A 14,818-nucleotide genomic window follows, 5' to 3' on the forward strand; every position below is an offset into this window, starting at 1 on the left:
TTTTGGCGCCTCCACCGGTCTTCTGGCCCACTGTGCGCCGCGGCTCATAACCAGCCGTTTACATGCCCATCCGACGCCATCCGGCCTGCTGAGCCGCGGAGGCTGCGCGCTGCGCGTAAAGCTCGCCGCACAATCTCGCGCGGCTCCGGGTTCAAATCCCGGGATGGAAAAGAAAAGAGGCGAAGCGCGAAAAAAATGAGGAAGGTATTGAATGGAAAGAGGGGGAGGGGTGCCTTTTCAGGGGCATAAGCCGCATGGCGGCCATTCATGCACTGAGTCTGGCTGGCTGGCTGGCTGGCTGGCTGCTGTCTGCCTGCCTGGCTGTGCCGCCGGGGCTCCAGGCTGCCTCCAGGCTGGCCCGCGTTGCAGCGTGGGACGTAGGGGCGGCTCGGTCCAATGCAGAGGCGGAGAGGCGGCCATATGTTCGCTAAGCCAGCGCCATGGCCCCAGCGCCCCTGCCTCTGCTTCCCCTGCCACCTGCCCCGCCAGACGGTCATCTCCGCGGCCACCTCGGCCCGCAGCGCGCCGAGCTCGGCCGAGGTGCCCCCCAGTGTGCCCCCCGGCCAGGCCGCGGTCCAGAACGCCTGTCTCTCTCGCACCCACGCGGGACGTGGAAGCGCGGCGTTGTCAGTGAGAGAGAAGCACTGTTTTTGGAGGTGCGCTGCGACCGCGCCGCTCATTTTCCCTTTCTCCCGACGTGCAGTAAGTAAGCGCGCTCGAGTTTCTAACTACTCAGGGCGCAGGTGGGCTGGGCCGGCGCGGTGAGGTGGGCGGGCGGCCACCCGCTGGAGCACGGTGGAGGCAGCGCTGCCCGCAACCTGGCCAGCAGCCACCCGCTGTAATGCGTGAGCTCGGAGACTCGGAGGTGCCCCGCCCCGCCCCGCCCCGCCCCGCCCCGCCCAGCCACGCTTTCGCTACCCGACTGGCATGCGGGGCTCTGCGCTGCGGCTCTTGCTGGAATGCTGGGACTGCATGCTGGACTGCTGCTGGACCACGACGGCGGTCCGTCTGTCTGCCCGTCCGTTCGCCCGTCCGTTCGCCCGTCTGTACGTCTGCAGTGGCGGATCCAGGGCCGGCTTCAGGGGGGACGTTTAGCACATTTTGCCCTTGGCCACTTCCCGGAGCCCGTGCCCAGTGAAAGGGGCCCTATGCAGACCCTGCAGGCGGCCTCTGCGTCCCTCTAGTGGGGTGGGGCGGGGCGTGCTGGGCGTGCTGCGTGGTCACAGAGTCGACTCGGACACGGCGAACGGCGAGCACCGTGCGTGTGACGGTGTGACTGCCCCCCGGAGGCCGAGTCCCCGCTGGCTGCCGCTGGCCCCTGCCAGCGTCGTGGCGCTGTCTCTGTCTCCGTCTCTTTGTCTCTCTGTAGCGCTGTAGCTGCCTCTGTATCTCCGTGGCAGTGTAGCTGCCCTCGTCCTCGTTCGGAGAGCAATCCATTGGTGGGGTCACACGTTCGGTTCGAGTCCCATTTAGCGACTCTGGAGCTCAAAACGCGTCTAGAGTTTTGTCCGCCTCCCCCGGTCTTCTGGCCCACTGTGCGTCTCCCTTTCTCTGTGGCTGCCTCCGTTTCTGTCGCTGTCTCTGTCGCTGACTCCCTCCTTGTTGTCCTTCGCGGACAATAAAACGGCCCCTGACGTGTAGACGTGTTGTTTACCTGGGGCCGGGAAACGCTGGGAAACAGACCCCTCTCCCACCGCCTTCCACACCCTTCCACCCCCGTACCGCGCAGGGTAGTGCCGGATGAGTTGCCTACCTAGCAGGCGCTCACGTCTCAGATTTGACAAGCGGCGTGGCTCGGCACAAGGAGGGGGGGGGGGGAGACCCCCCTACCGGCTTGTGCAATCAAAACCACCCCCAAGCGACGCGTGCTTTTCAAACCCGACGCGCGCTGGTGTGTCGGTGTTGTGTTAGTGTTGCGTTATTGGGCGTTGTGTTGTTGTGTGAACACAACCGACCACCGCGCTGCCCGGCGCTGCCCCTACCCTTCAATAACCCCTTCCCCTCGGCACGCCAATACGCCTATCCCTCCCCTGCCACGACAATCGGGAGTTGCCGCATGCGCCCGCCAAATACAATGCTACACGCTTTACTGTAGGGGTGTGCGTGTGTAAGCGTGTGTTTACTCGCGTGCATGTGTGTGTGTGTGTGTGCGAACCAGCACTAGCTGGCTTCCACCGGGGTTCCGGGGGCGCGCACTTAATTTCTCCCCTCTCTCCTTTCTTTTCGAAAAGTGACCTACCTCCTGATGTCCTGACGGAGGTCGAGCCATTGAACGGCCAGCCGTCGGCCAGCCGGCCGGGCGGTGCGGTAACTCTCCGCAAGGCTTTACGTTTTATGGCCACGGCGTGACCCAATCATTTTTTCTTTCCGCTCCTTCTTTTCTGCCCCCCCCCCTTTTTCTACTTTTTCGTCTTTCCCTTTTCCCCATGCCCGGCACGGCCGGCCCCACCGCCGTTTTGTCGTGGCGAGGGCGAGGGCCGGCCCTTACTGTACAACTCGGGCGGGCGGGGCGGGGCGGGGCCGGGAGGGCGGGGTTCGCATGCTGGTTCGTTGTCCCGACCCACCCCATAGCAAGGCAATGCCAGCCAGCGAGGCAGCGACGCAGGCCGGGGTAATGGATACTCATGCCCTAGAGCGCCACGCCGCCACGCCGCCCCGCCCCGCCCCGCCCCGCCCCGCCCCGCCCCGCCCCGCCCCGCCCCGCCCCGCCCCGCCCCGCCCGCAGCGTGGAGAAGCGCCACACGTGGAGGTACACTATAGACGGAGAGTGGAGGGAGTCGGCCACTTAGGGCGGCGAAAAGGGGAAGAGCGGATCGCGGAGGGGAAGGTGAAGCCGCTCCGTTTTATTCCCTCCCAAGAAAGCGTTTCGCTCTCGCTCTGCAGACTGAGAGTCGTTTTCGCCGCTCTGTCTCTCTCGCACTCGCGGGGCGTCCCGTATTCGTGCGAGAGAGACAGAGCGGCGACTCTCGGAATCAGTCTGCTGTTCTCCTGTTTTTGGCGGTGCGGTTGAAGGGCGTCGCGCCTTCGCCCTCGCCTTCATCGCGCGGAGTGGCGACACGGCCAGCATCGGCACACGGGCCGGCACGCCGCGGCACGCCTCGGGCACGCCGTCACGGCAAGTTAGGCGCCTGAATGTCAGCCTGTTTCGCTGCCCTGGCCCTGGCGCGGGTTCACCTACCCCTCCCCTTTCACCACGACCTCCACCACCAACGCCACCGCCACCACCACCACCAACCGCCGCGGAAGGAAGGGACCAATACCGTTCGAGAGGTCCGCGCCGTGGCCGCGCACTACCTCCAGATTGTGCTCTTTCGTCACGTCACGTCACGCCCCCTCCCCCCCGCGAAGGGTGGCCTCGGCCTCGGGGACGCATCCTCCGCCCGTCCCAGACGCGGCGGCCCCGCGGCTCCGCGTTCGTTTGAAAACAAAAGGAACCGCCGGCCCCGCTGTCGTAACGGGCTCCGCTCGGGTGGAGGCAGAGCAGGCAGGCAGACAGGCAGGCAGTGGCACGCAGGCAGACAGACGGACGGACGGGCAGACAGGCAGGCAGGCAGGCAGGCAGGCAGGCAGGCAGGCAGGCAGGCAGGCAGGCAGGCAGGCAGGCAGGCAGGCAGGCAGGCAGGCAGGCAGGCAGGCAGGCAGGCAGGCAGGCAGGCAGGCAGGCAGGCAGGCAGGCAGGCAGGCAGGCAGGCAGGCAGGCAGGCAGCCAGGCAGGGCGCCTGCAGAACGCCGGGTAGGCATCCGCGGTGGCTCGGCGCACGTCTGTGGAGCGGGCGGCCTACCCTCTCCATTGCAGGGGCTCTGCCTTGCGCCCCGCCGCTCCGCCCTGCCGCCGTGGCCCCGACTATTGCATCCCGTCTCGGGAACGGCGACGCGGCAGTCTGTGGAAATCGAGTTTGCTTCATAACTGCGAAGAAAATGAAGGCATTGGAGAATTGCTTCGTGTTATGAAGAAATGCTTTCGTATTACGTACGAAGGATTTTGCTTTATAATACGAAGCCTTTCTTCGTAGATTGTACAATGCCCTCATTTTCTTCGTATTATGAAGCGATTCTTCGTAGAGTTTTTACTGTGAGCTTGTGATTTCAAAAACAAACTACTATATTCTAAAAAGACGAAAATTTTCATTTTAACACGTTGAGTTTACTTTGTTTTTCGCTGCGTCCCGCTGCACCCGGACGCGGCGCGCGGGCATTGTACGCTGATCATGCACAGGTACACTCTGGCATAGGAAAAAGAGGGATGGGGGATTTGGGCTGGACGGGGGGCTGAGGGGGGAAGGGTGGAGGCGGTCTGAGGATGAAACTAGGCGACTGGAGTCGGGAAGCACGGGCTGTGGAAAAGGGGGGGGGTGTATAAAATGGGACAAACGGGGTGTCCTCCGCCTTCCGACGGCACGCCGAAGCGGCGGAGCGGCGCCGGAGGCTCTGGGCGAGGCTACGCGACGCCGCCGGGGCGGGCCGGGGCGGCTCGAAGGAATAAACAGGATTAAATGCCTGCTTGCCCCTCCCCCTCAAACCTCCCCGTCGACACACGGGCCGGCAATCGGCCGACAGTGCCGCCTGGCGGAGCTGGCAGCAGACAGGGCCGCTGCCGGGCAGACGAGGCTGGCAACAAATCGTTCCAAACGAGTCCAACGACAACGCGGCGTCGCAGCGCAAAGGCCGAGGCTTGCCCGGCTTGGCTTTTCGGCCGGGACGGGCAGTAAAACAGTAAAAACAGGAGCAGCACTCACTGCGACGGCCCCGCGGCCCGGCGGCCCGACGGATCGCTGCAGTGGGTTACGAGGCCGCGCCGAAGACGCCGTTCTACGACCCCTCTCCTCCTCCTCGCTTTACCATGGCTTTACACACCGTGGTTTTGTTCTATTCGATTGAAAACACGTTTTTTAAAGGTTTTGAGAGTATTGGTTGATTTTGCGCAGCGCAAGCAAGCGTAGCGGTGATTTGCCGATCTCCTTGTAGAGGGCTGGGCGGCTGGGCCTCGCTCTCTGCACTGCACACCCAAAAATTGGCTCCTTGATTTTTTTATCGTTTTCTCAGTTTCTTTTCTCTTGAACCAAGAGGTAATTTTTTCGGGTGCAGAGCACTGCGGAGCAGGTACGCAGTACGCAGCGCGGGCCGCCCCGGCCTTCGAGTCCGCACCCTTCCCTTCGCCCCTCGGCCTCCAGTGCAGGCGACGCTATCATATTTCAAGGCATACTACGAAGGATGAGATCCTGCCTGTGCGACGCCGGGGCTGGAGGCGGGAGGGGCTGCGGGGGCTGAGGCAGGCAGAAGCGATGCAAGGCTCTCCCCGCCCTGGAGGTCCTGGAGGTCCTGGAGGACGAGGAGAGGGCTGGAGGGGGGGCATGTCTTGGAGGCCTCCGTAGACCTGCTACTGGCAGCAGAGCTGTACCGGTCTGAAACTGATGCAAGCCCATTAGCGGTGGCGCTGGAACTCCACCCCCCCCTCCCTCCTCCTCCCCCTCTCTCCTCCCCCTCTCTCCTCCCCCTCTCTCCTCCCCCTCTCTCCTCCCCCTCTCTCCTCCCCCTCCTCCTCCCCCTCTCTCCTCCCCTCTTCCCCTCTCCCTAATCCCCCCGGGCCCTATTCCTCCTCGGCATCACGGCGTTGGCTTATTAACACGAGTTATTGGCTGAGAAAGGCAGAGCGTGATAAGAGAGAGAGAGATAGATAGATAGAGAGAGAGAGAGAGAGAGAGAGAGAGAGAGAGAGAGAGAGAGAGAGAGAGTATTGGCAGACGCTGTCGACATCCTCGCTCTCCCTCCACGGTTAGACTTGGTCCTGAAAGATTCAGGACCGTAACGCGTCCCTGAGGTAGCCGGACACCCGTTTCCAGGACGGGAGTGGCGAAATTCAACCAGTTTGCCGTTTGGTCCTGGAAACGGGTGTCATTGGCGACGTTTGTCACCCGTTTCCAGGACGGTACGGAATGTTTGGGGCTCTCGGTCCTGGAAACGAGTCTACGGCGGGCCCAAGACGCCGAAGTAAGACCAGTTCGCACCTGGTAGCTTGCACACTGAACTTCATTGTACCGCTGGGCAATGATGCGCCATTCCCGCAGTGCGTTTCATGGAAAAAATCGGCAGCAAAAAGTGGCAATACGAAAGTCTCAAGGAGACCCGCCGATCAGCTTCGGTGTTCTTATGGGAACCGGGCCTTCATCCGACGCTTCCCTGCCGCGCAATTCGACAGATTAGTGGAGTTCGTATTGGGCTGGCCCACCCGAAGTGCGCGCGGTTTCTGTGGTACAGTGAGAGTCCAGATTCAGAGGCCTTACCTCAGAGGGGTCACATTGGGTATTTGAACCCGCGACCCCGAGAGCCGAGTCTAGTCAACTCCTCTACCCTGACCGCTCAGCCACCGAACCAGCTTGTCAGCGGCGATGTCGCAACTCCTCTTGAGCTGCCGTTCGAGAAATCTGGTCTCGAAAAAATGGTACTTTGAGCGGTCTCGAACCCGGGACCTGCTGCTTCCCACATCATGCTCTTAACCACTGAGCCACCGGGACGCCATGGCACCCGCCCTGCCTGCGCAGGTACCCAATCTTCTCTGGATATACCCCCCCAAGCAATTGGTCGCCGAAAAAATTGTGTATACTACCGGTCCCGAACCCGGGACCTGCCGCTTCCCACATCAAGCTCTTTACCACTGAGCTACCGGAGGGCCATGATGCTCGCTCTGCCAGCGCTGGTACTCAATCGTCTCCGGATAGACCTCCTCAAGAAGTTTGTTGCCGTTGCCGAAAAATTTGCTCATGGCACTAGCTTTGAACCCGAGACCTGCCAGTCAGGAACGGAGCACTCTAACCACTGCGCCATCAGGTTGCTATGCACGCCACCCACCTAGCGCCGAACTTATAATTTGTCCAGCATCAAGCAAGATGGGTGGCTATTCAAGTCACCGCGGTGTCATGGTGACGTCACGGCCGCGAGGCGCCATTGCCATTGGACGGCCATTTGTTACCGTGGCCGTTTGCCGTCGACGGCGCCAAAGGGGAGCGCTTCCGCCGCCCCGCCCCGCCCCCGCCCCGCCCCGCCCCGCCCCGCCCCGCCCCGCCCCCGCCCGCCCACCTTTCGCGACATTCAAGGCCTCGCGCTGAAGAAACTTGACGGCGTCGGGCGGCGGCAGGACGGCGCGGTCCTTCCTGACTCCGCTTCGCCCTTGCCACACCTTTCCCCAGGGACTCTCCCCCCCCCCTTTCCCCCTCTCTACCACTCCAATCCCACTCTGCAGCCTCCAGCCTCCGCCCCACAGAGCGTGGTACCTTTTCGACCCCGCCCGGACTCGAACCCGCGGCACCGGTACGTCGCTGAATAATTCCCCGCTCTCGCTTTACTGCAGCCAGGGCGGGCCCACACTGTAAAGCCGAGCGAAGCCGAGGACCGCCGCACAGTGGACCGGAGTCCACTGGTTGGGCCGGGTAGTCGAGGCACTCGTAGCTTAGAGCCAGTGGTGAGCGGTATGAAGCACTGAGCCAGTCGCACGCCCAATTAAATTCACCCGGCGAACTCCGACAACCCCGCGCACACCGCGCGCCCCTGTTCCTGCGGTGTGCCCCCCTCCCCCTCCCCTCCATCCCCACCCCAACCCCCTCCCGTCCCTTTCCGCTGTGAGGCGCTCCATATTGCCGGCCAGATTAGAGATATGGAGGCGAATCCTTATTGCCTCTGCCTAAGTCGACCGCAATGTGGGTGCCACTCGCAGCCACAGCCACACCAACGGGCGGACGGACGGACGGACGGACCGACTCCCATTGGGATTCCGGCCGGCAGCGACACGGTTGGCACTTGGAGGCAGTCGTCATCTCGAGCTCGTTGCCGGAATTCTCCGTTTCAGCGAGTCCAGTGGAGCGTCAAAGATTGCTTTTCACATCCGGTGCCATGGCTGCACCCTGCCGGAAGGGGGAAGTTCCGTCCCCCAACCCGGTTTCATCCCTGAAAATAGGGGATGGCCATTTTTGTGACTGTACCCACCTCGCCTGCCCCATATCCGCGAACCGTGACCCCCATTGGCGTCGCCGAAAATAGGTTCAGTCGAGATCCCCCCCCCTCTTGTCGTCACCCCCGCAAGGTGCGTGCATGGGCGCGCGCGCACGCGCGCGCGCGTGTGTGTGTGTGTGTGTGTGTGTGTGAGAGAGAGAGAGAGAGAGAGACAGAGAGAGAGAGAGAGAGAGAGAGAGTGTGTGTGGTGTCGTGTTTGTGTTTATTTTCGGAAGTCAGCCCCTCCGCTTTCTTTAAGAGGACGCGTTCTGCAAGGCGCGACGCGACGGGGCGCTCGCCGGTATTCGCGACTTACCCCTCCCCCCCTCCGCCCCTTGTGCCCACGTCCCGCTGAAATCCCCCCCGCTGCCGATACGCGCACCCAGCAGACCGAGAGTCGTTTTCGTCGCTCTGTCTCTCTCGCTCCCGTTCGGGACGCCCCATGAGTGCGAGAGGGACAGAGCGGCGGCGCTCACCGCGTTCCTTCAGGTGGCGTTGTTTGGAATCCCAGGCCGCCTGGCGCCTTTCCGCGCCGAGGCGGACTTTGCGAGTCCCTGCAGGGCACTGCAGGGCACTGTAGGGGGCCGGCACGGGCCGGCAGCCAGCGGGGCGGGGCGGGGCGGGGCGGGGCGGGGCGGGGCCAGGGCCGCACCAGGGGGTTGACGGGGTCCTGGCAAGCCGGTCTGGGAATCCGAAAGTGAAAGTGTCGTCTTCAACGCGTAACGCTACGTAACGGACCGCGCGACGGGGCGGGGCGGGGCGGGGCGTGGCGGGGCGGGGCGGGGCGGGGGGCGTACGGGCCGTACGACCGCCTCCCCCTCCCTCCGCGGATCGATACGACTAGTCGGCGCCAGGCCCAGCCAGGCTCGAGCTAGGCTGGCCTGGTGTTGTGCGGCGCGGAGGGGGCGGGTGCATGTTGTAGCAGCAAAGCACGGGATGCCGACGATTTCGACACTTTGGAGACGCAAAACTTCGGTCGCAAAGTCGCCCGGCAAAAGCGTGGGCGCGCATGGTCAATGGGCAGTACTCTGATTCCGAGAGTCGTTTTCGTCGCTCTGTCTCATTCGCAGCGACACGGGACGTCTCGTGAGTGCGAGAGAGACAGAGCCACGGAAACGGCTGTCAGTCTGCAGTCGCACCCCGACACTCGCCGCGCACTTGGAGAGCACGGGCTGCCGAGACAGTGTGCCAGTACGTAGTACGGCCTTAACAAGCAGTGTAGTGGCATGCCGCACTGGGCTGTCGCCGGGGCTGTCGCAGTGCGGGTAGCGGGTCGCGTCGCAGCACTGACTAATCATCTTTTCCAGGCGGCCCTGGCAATCAGGACCCAAATTGGATGTCACGGTCGGGCGGGGCGGGGCAGGGGGGGGGGGAGCGGCTGGCTGGAAGCCCCCACCCTCCTCATTGATGCGTCGTCTGTCTGTGTGTGTGTGTGTGTGTGTGTGTGTGTGTGTGTGTTCGGCCTGCACTCGCCATCCTCCCCCGCCTCCCCTCCCGGCCCCCCTGATAGGACCCCTTTCAGGCTAAGGGCTCCGGGCCCTTGCAGGCAGCCCTTCCAGGCAGGTCCTTAGCCTCGGCAAGGGTCGCACCCACGGCCCGAAACACGACAGGACAACACACAAGCAACGCCGTTGCCAGTAAACTCGCCCCGCCTCCGAGGAGGCGATAGTAATATCCTGCCACGAGGCTCCCTGGGCGTCCGATCAGCCTCCAGGTTATTGCAACGCACACGCTGTGAAAGTTTTGTTGTCACTTCGCGACTTAAACAGAGGATGACGTTCTTATCACTTCAAGGCGACAGTTTCATCATAAATAACTCGAGATTGAAGTTAGCAGCATGTTTTATCCGCGGCCTCAAAGCCTAGGCAAGGCTTGGTAGGAAAAGATTCGTAGCCTCTCAAATTTCCAGTGACTTATATTGTGGTCGTGGTTTTTCTTTGCGGAGCACAGTGGGCCAGAAGACCGGTGCAGTCGGCCAAAATTCTAGACGCGTTTTGAGCTCGTAAGTCGCTAATCGCTAACCAGGACTCGAACCGAACGTGTGACCCCACCAATGGATTCCTCGTTCGGAGAGCAATCCATTGGTGGGTTCTCACTTTCGGTACGAGTCCCGTTTAGCGACTCTGGAGCACAAAACGCGTCTAGACTTTTGGCCACCTCCACCGGTCTTCTGGCCCACTGTGTGGCGGTGTACTGCATTTACACGCCTGGCGCGGCGCCCTGTCGGCCAAACTTAGTTGAAGGAAGGTGTTGTCCTAATTGGTGCCCGGGCCAGGGAGGGCCTCGCCTTGGCTAGGGCCTTGCCAGGGTCTGCCCCTCTTCCCGCTCGATTTCCCGGTCCCAAAAACCGCGTAGCAGCAAAAACGAAAGGAAAATTTTCTTCCGACAGGCAATGAAACATTTTTAGCCCGTGGCGCCAGTCAAACTTTTATTTTCCTTGCGTTCTCGTTTCTTCTGTTCCTTTCGCCCCTTTGCTTTATACTTTCCTCGGTGTTTGCTCTCTTCACCCGCATTTCGAGTGGCGCTGTCTACTCATTACGTTCTAGACACACGGGCGGGGCGGGGTGGGGCGGGGTGGGGCAGGGAGGCGCGGGGTGGGGCGAGGTGGGCGGGGCGGGGTGCGGAGCAATTAAAAGTAAACACCGTCGATGCGCTTCCCGGCTGCGCTTTGCCGCTCCAGCCTCAATGAAGACACTCCAGTTCCAGCGACGGTCGCTGCGCGCAGGGAAGGAGGGCAGACGGGCGCACTAAGAGGAAAATCTGGTTCAAGTCAAGGTTGAGTTAGCCGCCAGACTGCCTGCCCGCGGTCCCCGGCCCGGCGAAATGGAAGGCTAGACTCTGCCGGCGGACTTCAGCAGTTTGCAGCTCGCTCTTCCAGTTGGCAGCCGATCACAAAGACTCACTGCGCGTTTTTAACACGTCCGCTTTGAAACGTGAATGGCGTTCTCTCCAAATTTCCCGCAACTGTGGTAACAAAACAAACAACAGTCCAGGATATGGGAGTGGGCTCTAACCCCACACCGGGAAGTGCGCAGGAACTCCTTAAGAGTGTCACCCAAGAGTGCGAGAGAGACAGTCAGCTTGCAAAGCGGGGAGCGGCGGGGAGCGCCTGCAGTGGAGGAGATAGGCAACGTGCCGTGCCGCTCTGTCTCGAACGGCCGCGCTGCCTACCCGCCCCCTGCGCCGCCGACCCCGCTCTGCAAACCGATTGCTGGAACCGTCCTCGTCGCTCTGTCTCTCTCGCACCTTCACGGGATGTCCCATCACGAGTTCCATGAGTCTGTCTGCAGCCTGGTAATGAAGAGACTGCCGGGATTTCACAGTGCTGCTCGCTCGTCCAGTGCTTCGTCGCTCATCTGTCTCTCTTGCACCTATAACGGGGCGCCCCGAACGAGAGAGAGAGAGAGAGAGCCAGAGAGAGAGAGAGAGAGGGAGAGAGAGGGAGAGAGAGAGAAGGGGGGGGGACAGAGTGACGAAAGGCCCGTTTTGAATCGGTCCGCTGGCGCGCGGCGCTATGCAGCAGACTGATATCGAGGAGTCCTCTTCGTCGCTCTGTCTCTCTCGCACTCACCGGGCGTCCCGTATAGGTGCGGGAGAGACAGAGCGTCGAAAGCGACTCTCGGAATCGGTCTGCAGGAGAGGCGAGTGCAGCGGCCCGTTATGGGAAGGGCACACAGCAGCAGCCCTCCGCCGCCGCGGAGCCTCGACGGCCGGAATCGCTAAATTATTCACCGGCAAACTGTTTTCTGCATCACTGTTTCATGCCGCTCGGAGGCGACACAGTGTTGCCACATAAGCGGACGAAAAAATCCCACGATGCACTGCCCATCTCCAAAGGGTCGCCGACCCCAGTCTGCCGACCAGGCTGTGACTTCACTTTGCTCTTCGGAATGTTGTCGCTTTGCATTTTTAGCAAGGTGAGGTTGGCGACCCTTTTCACACATGCATCGTGGGATTTTTTTTTTGCCATCGTTGGCAACACTGCGCGTCGTGGCGCGGGGCTTCGCGGGGCTGCACGTCGCGGTGGCGGGGTTGCACGCGGCCCCTGCGAAACGAGCGGTTAACCACACGGCACGCCGACGACGGTACCCCCCCCCCCCCCCCCGGGTGGTTCACTAGCCCTTACCTTACACAGCCCCTCCCCCTCCGCTCGGCGTGCGCGCGGCGCTACCCCGTGCCAGCGCACAGTGGGCCAGAAGACCGGTCAACGCGGTCAAAGTCCCAGACGCGTTTTGAGCTCCAGAGTCGCTAAATGGGACTCGAACCGAACGTGTCAGCCCGGACGTGTCAAATTAAAAACGACCGGAAATGGAATTTCGGACACAACTCGTCTGATGCCCGACGTCGCTAAGATCCGCCATTCCAGAGGCATTGCCACCACAACGGATTATTGTTTTCGCGAGGCTTGCGCCCCCGCGGTTTCAGCCGTGGGCCAGGGGGGCACGGGGTTGACAGGCCTGTCGTTTTGCATGCGCCGCGTGAAGCCAGCGGCGGCACGCACGAATTGAGATAGAGAGAGAGAGAGAGAGAGAGAGAGAGAGAGAGAGAGAGAGAGAGAGAGAGAGAGAGAGAGAGAGAGAGAGAGAGAGAGAGAGAGAGAGAGAGAGAGAGAGAGAGGAAAGGGCTCAACGCGAACGTGACAGCAGCGGAAACAGGATCAGCGCACATATGGGACTGTGACTGTACTCGCCCCCCCTCCCCCGCCCAGCCGGCAACAAGCAGAGCGCGGGGTTGCAAGTGCACTGAGCGGGGAAAGAGGGGAGGGGGGAGCAGGAGGAGGGGGAGGAGTTGCATCGCGGTTTTGCCTAGATTCCGTGCGACGGCGGCAAAACAAAGACTCCACCGCCCCAGCGTGCATCCGAGCCAACAACGACGATGAAAAATCGCTGTGGCGATTCGAGAACGAGTTAGCAGTGGCGTGGCAACGCGGTTAAATGACGAAATAAAAAGACGGGGAAAGGCGAGGGAAAGCCATGAAAACGAGAAAACGACCTCGTTCCGTTTATCCCGTTTTTTTTGTTCCTTTTTGGGTTGTTTTGTTTTCAGTTCCTTTCGCTTTATTCGTGAATCGGTCCACAACAGAAACGCGACACGGGCCACGCGCTGTCGGTCGGTCTCTGTGATTTGAATAAACGGCCTGACGACGGCAAACAAACACACAAACAAACAAGGTCGGAGTTTTAAAGGGAGGGCAGCAGGCCTCCCCCCCCCCCCTCTTTGGCTCCTAGACATCCACCTCTGAAAGGTAGGCAAAAGGCAAAAGCGTTACCCCTGGAACTGGGCAGAAGGTGCTACTTTGTCCCTCCCTCAGGCCAATCTGACCTGGTAAACAAATAAATAAACAAAAGACACTCTCAGTTTTTTACCGACTATTTCTCATTAGCAGGCGCATTTCTGTAAGCAACCATAATACTTAGTATTTTTTGTCAGTATTACCTAGCAATTGCTTAAGTATTATGGTTGCTAACAGAAATGAGTCTGCTGATGAGAAAATAGTCAGTAAACGGCTGAAAGTGGACGAACAATAATAAAACAAAAAACAAACGTCCTTGCGTATCGCCTCGGCATTTCAAGACCCCGCCGATTAGTGGTGCGCCACGCGGCCGCGGTCGATAACCGCATTGGTCCGCGTCTCGTTTCCGGTTTTAGTCCGCGCGTTTCCGGCGCCGCCAATGACTTCCGGCTCGCGCGCGTCCCTCCGGCCTTCCTCTCCTCCGGCCTTCCTCTCCTCCGGTCTTCCTCTCCTCCGGCCTTCCTCTCCTCCGGCCTTCCTCTCCTCCGGCCTTCCTCTCCTCCGGCCTTCCTCTCCTCCGGCCTTCCTCTCCTCCGGCCTTCCTCTCCTCCGGCCTTCCTCTCCTCCGGCCTTCCTCTCCTCCGGCCTTCCTCTCCTCCGGCCTTCCTCTCCTCCGGCCTTCCTCTCCTCCGGCCTTCCTCTCCTCCGGCCTCCCTCTCCTCCGGCCTTCCTCTCCTCCGGCCTTCCTCTGGCGTCCCCCCTAGTCTCCCAATGAGCCGTTTGGCTGCTCTGGAACGCCCAGTCGCTCTAATTCTCCCCCCCCCCCTCGCTCTCCGTCGTCGGGGCGCTGGCGTCCACCCTTCTGGCGAGCAGATCGCGACCCTGCAGACTGATTCCGAGAGTCGCTCTGTCTCTCTCGCACCTGTGCGCGACACCGTGAGTGCGAGAGAGACAGAGCGACGATAGCCCCTCGGAATCAGCTCACTGGCCGCCTGCTTTAGCCCGGACTAGTCGGGGCAGCAGGGTGATTCCGCGCAGCGTCGCTCTGTCTCTCTCGCACTCGCGGGGCGTCCCGTATCGGTGCGAGAGAGATAGAGCGACTGCCGCGGAGTGCGCGGGCCGGCCTTCCAGGCTTCAAGTACCCCAGATAAGAGCTGGCTCCCCGCCAGCGGGTCAAGCAGAGGGGGCGCGAGGGGCGGGGGAGGGGGAAGGGGTGCCAAGTGCAGACGGGGGGGGGGGGGTGTTTTTGTGCCCAGGGCCAGCCAGCCAGCAGGTGGGAACTCGACACGGTGGCCGCGCCAAGGCGATGCTGGGCCAGCTGGAGCCGCGGGGCTGGCGAGGCGACGGCTGGCGACGGCGTTGGCACGGCCGCGGGGTTCTTCTTCTGCTTCGCCTGTCTCTCTCGCACTCGTGGGGCGTCCCGCACGTGTGCGAGGGAGACAGAGTAGCGGGCTGATGCCGAGAGTCACTTTCGTCGCTCTGTCACTCTCCCACCTACCGGGGACGCCCCATGAGTGCGAGAGAGACGGAGCGACGAAAACGACTCTCGGAATGGGTCTGCTGGTCGGCCGGCTCACTGCTGGTGTGCACGCCAGCAAGCAG

The sequence above is a fragment of the Thrips palmi genome, unplaced genomic scaffold, assembly GCF_012932325.1.
Source record: "Thrips palmi isolate BJ-2018 unplaced genomic scaffold, TpBJ-2018v1 HiC_scaffold_2, whole genome shotgun sequence".
Classification (NCBI taxonomy): domain Eukaryota; kingdom Metazoa; phylum Arthropoda; class Insecta; order Thysanoptera; family Thripidae; genus Thrips; species Thrips palmi.